This window comes from Cimex lectularius, unplaced genomic scaffold, assembly GCF_000648675.2.
Source record: "Cimex lectularius strain Harlan isolate CLEC.00 unplaced genomic scaffold, Clec_2.1 scaffold378, whole genome shotgun sequence".
Classification (NCBI taxonomy): Eukaryota; Metazoa; Arthropoda; class Insecta; order Hemiptera; family Cimicidae; genus Cimex; species Cimex lectularius.
The window spans coordinates 253,093-257,265 of record NW_019392932.1 but is presented as its reverse complement, the minus strand read 5'-3'; the positions used below and the strand labels follow the sequence as shown (position 1 = coordinate 257,265).

Genomic DNA, 4,173 nt, shown 5'->3' with positions numbered 1-4,173 from the left:
CATTCCCTCCTCAAGAGAGTCCTGTGTAGAAACAGGAGGATTTATAAAAGCTTAAGATTTGTACCTGATATTAGCAATAAAGTGAGGGTGCTCATAAAAAAAACTATGCACCTGATATAAATATTTGTTTTACATATTCGAATAAGCTAGATAGATTCTCCACAACGTTAAAAGATAAAGATGATTTGTGTAAAACTTCTAACGTTATTTATAGAAATGTGTGGTGGTTAGTGACCGTTAATCAATGATTATTCGGAGATCGTGAGATGCGGTCTGGTGTGACGTAGGTTTTAGAAAAACATTTTCTTTATCGGGCCAACGTTTCGATCTTTATTGAGATCATCTTCAGGGCCTGGGATTTATAAACATTGTTTAAATTTTACAAATACATGTAGGAAAAAGTGATTTATAGAGTATCCTGTATGGGATGCCATGCCAAATACATGTGCCAGACCATGCAAAGGCAAAAAATTGAGTGTATGGTAATAATTGTAAAAGATCGATCGAAATTGTTAACCGGGTTGTCACAACACCGGGCACAATTTTCATTTTGAATTTGACGTGTTGCATACAGAATCATCAGGCGTGAGAAGAAAAGTAAAGGAGACTTTGTACATTTACGTGGAGGAGACCGTAATACTGATCATACATCAAAATACAATGTGGAAATATTTCCGAGATATTTGGTTGATAAAAAATTATGTGGTAAGAATCTGAGTGAGTGAGTAAGAGAGAGTGTGAGTGCGAGTGACAGAGAGAGAGAGAGAGAGAGAGAGAGAGAGAGGAAGAGAGTGAAGTGAGAGATAGAATGTGAATGTGTGAGAGAGAGAGAGAGAGAGAGAGAGAGAGACAGAAATACACAGACAGACAGCAGATAGATACACACACACCTCTAGGCTGATGAGTGATGAATTGGAACGCTTGGTTGAGCCTCAAACTTACCTAGGTCCATATCGGCGAAGGAGAGTTTTGTAAAGGATAAGTTAGTAGTTAAGGTTCAGGCGAGGTTTTTAGAAGACTAGTCAGTCTCAGGTGTGCATCCGCAGTTCAGTCTTGCCGTTTCAGGCGAGTGGATTTCACGTCAGTCTTTTATCAATATGCAATCCCAGGTATGGTCGTATGTCAGCAGTCGGTATCAGTATTTCATTCTGACGTAGTGGAGGTTTGAGTGATATTCTTAGTGAAACCCGAACAAATTTGCTTTCGTTCAGTTTGATTCTCCATTTGCGGTACGAGTCTTCTAATAGGGTAAACGTGACGAGGTGAGTGAGGTGAAGATCCCGATCCAACAACATGATTTTATAGCCGCCTTTTATTTACCGTATAAATTAGCAATTCCAAGTACTAGCAAATTTCAGTTATTATAACATTCAAATAACATCAAGGTCTGTTATTCAATTAAGAATTTAAATTTAATTTTAAAACCAGTCGTTGATCGTATCCTTAGATAGTGCATCGAAACAAAATTAGACCTTTCACGGCTTATACGATCGGGCAATAACGACATTTTAACTGATCCATCTGCGGAATAGGGGGCTATTAACAGAGTATAAAGTCCAGTTGGTCAGTCGGCGTTCGATTTATGCCAATAACGGCACCTTTTAAAACTGATGCCGTGTAATTGCGTGCCCCGAGGTAATTCACAATTTGACTTCTACACTTAAACACCATGGAGTGACAATTATCAATGTTTTGACAAATTACAGTAATTTTTATAGTAGCACCATTAGCTCAATTATGTATAGCTTCTGTTATTTGCATCTGTTGCGTTTTTAATACACATACACAATATCCATTAAAGTTCGTGGTCCGATTGACCAATTAACATTTTTCAATTAATTAATATTTATGAAAGGTATTGGTTGAAATAAATATATATAGTTGAAAACAACGGTGCAATCGTATTTTAAATTAGTAAAAAAAGTAAAAAGTTAAGGCTAAAAGTTTGAAAAACGCATTTCGTTAGTTCTGTTGTTAATTCCACTAATTTGCTTCTTCACTAAAGCAAATATTAATTGTCTTTATTGTTTACATTCTGTCGTTGTTTGTTGAACTCGCTTTAGGAGAGTAGATCTTAATTCCTGGAAGTAAATAAATTTTACAATAGTACCTATTTGTCACATTAAGTATTCCATTTAAAATGAACCGAAGAGGACATTTTTACGATCAAAAGCGAGTTGATATGCACGACAGCTTTATAGTTACTGGTGGTATTTCGCGTGGTGCAGTCAAGTACTCATAGAAATTTCCTGATCGCCTCAAAGTAAACCACAATACACTGCAATATGAGGAGATACGGATCAGATGCTCTTCCATCACCAAGAAACCGGCAGCGTTATTTCGACGAGGAGCTGAATATTTTACTGTATGTTCTCTCCGAAATGTTGGAGGTGTTTTATGTTTTTGAAAAAATAAAATTAGAGATTTACTCCAGACTTACAATTTTAAGCCTCATCTTGTCCAGGGACTTCGGAACTCTGATTATGACAGGAGTCTAACGTTCCTTGCACAAATGTCAATTTGGGAGGCTGAAGAAAACGTTCTTCCATACATCCAATGGACTGATGAATCCAAGTTCACCTCTAATGGCATAAAAAACCGTTGTAATTTGCGAACGTGGGCAGAGGAAAATCCGAGAATTTCGAACTTTTGTCATCATCAGGTGGTTCACCTTATCAACGTTTGGTGTGGTCTTGACAGAATAAATCAATCGTGTCTTATTTCTACGAAAATAATTTAAATGTTTTCGGTTCGTCAATTTTTGAGGAAGGTTTTACCAACACTATTAGATGATGTTCCTCTGCAATAACGACAAAGAATGATTATCCAGCTTGATGGATGCCCCACAGGTGAGACGTTGTTTGGTAGGTTGATACGACCTCATGGTCTGGTCTGTTGGCCCCCTCGGTCACTACATTTGACCCCACTTGACAATTTTCTGCGGGGCCAAGTAAAAAAATAGTTCCTACCCCAATCATAGCACAGCAACCTCAGTTGAAGAACTGCGACAAAGGATAGAAAATGCTTGTCAATTCATCTCCCCTGAATCTATCGCTCTAAGCATCTGAGTGGTTAAAAAGAGCAAATCTTTGTACCTTTACGCAATGTTCTAACATGAAATATAATTAATAAATAACAAACCAAACGAGTCTTTTAACTGTTTGTCATACATTTGTCATTTTTTGACCAATTGAAAATCTGATTACACCATTGTTTTCAACGTAAAAAATCGTTTAAAATATTTTTCAGGATGCATAGGGTCGTATTTGAAATGTTGAACTTGAACTGGGCCTGTTGTACCCTGTATAATTTTTCTCCAAAAAAAAGGTAAAAATTTGAAACTGGATTAAAACATATCAAGGACGTTTTTTATTATTTAAATTTGTTTTTTATAGCATCATTCGTTAAAGAGAAATTCAGCCGAGCCATTGAAAAGGGCACCCTGTACCTCACATTCATGGGTATAATGTTAATTGGTACACCTAGTTTCTAATACTACATTAGTTTAATTCACTGGTCACTAATTAACAAATTATAATGTTCCCAGTTGTTTGTAACCGTGCCTCCTAGATCGTCATGTTTTCTACACTGAGAGAACTCACGTCGCATTGTAGCCACCACTTCACCTCCCCTTAGTAAGTTTATTTACTAAAATTTAATATATAGATGCAATGATAATTAATACACTTTTATTATGTTGTCTTCCAGACCTCACAACACATTCTACTTCTCAACTTTTTCCATCTTCTTCTCTTGTCTTATGAGAAGGTGTCCTTCTCGGCTTTATCAATTATACAGTCTGTTAGGCATAGAGATGTACTATTTTATGAGGTTGTTTGTTTAGTAAACATATTTTAACCTTTTCAGGTGTTTGCCACCGATACCTTCTAAATCACTTAATAAATTACAATTAATTAAGGTTTTTAGTTGAGATAAAAAAGTCAATTGCATGAGCAGGATTCGAACCCACGATCTTCGGCTTGATACTCCGCTGCTCTACCACTTGAGCTAACGTGACCTCGATCCACTCGGACACCAACTTCCCATCTCAACCGTATCTTTTGAATTTTCCCTCCTTTTTGCCATTGACATATTCGAATCCCGCTCGTGCCATTGACTTTTTTATCTCAACTAAAAACCTTAATTAATTGTAATATATTAATTGGTCAAGCG

General features: G+C 36.6%; 1 long non-coding RNA gene across 1 annotated transcript; it reads left to right on the top strand.

Annotated features, from left to right (window-relative positions):
• Nucleotides 1-3,291: 3,291 nt before the first annotated feature.
• On the top strand, nucleotides 3,292-3,890 carry LOC106664064. Its single transcript, XR_001340130.2, has 4 exons — nucleotides 3,292-3,327; nucleotides 3,396-3,476; nucleotides 3,548-3,635; nucleotides 3,709-3,890. It is a non-coding gene; the product is annotated as an uncharacterized LOC106664064 (long non-coding RNA).
• Nucleotides 3,891-4,173: the final 283 nt, after the last annotated feature.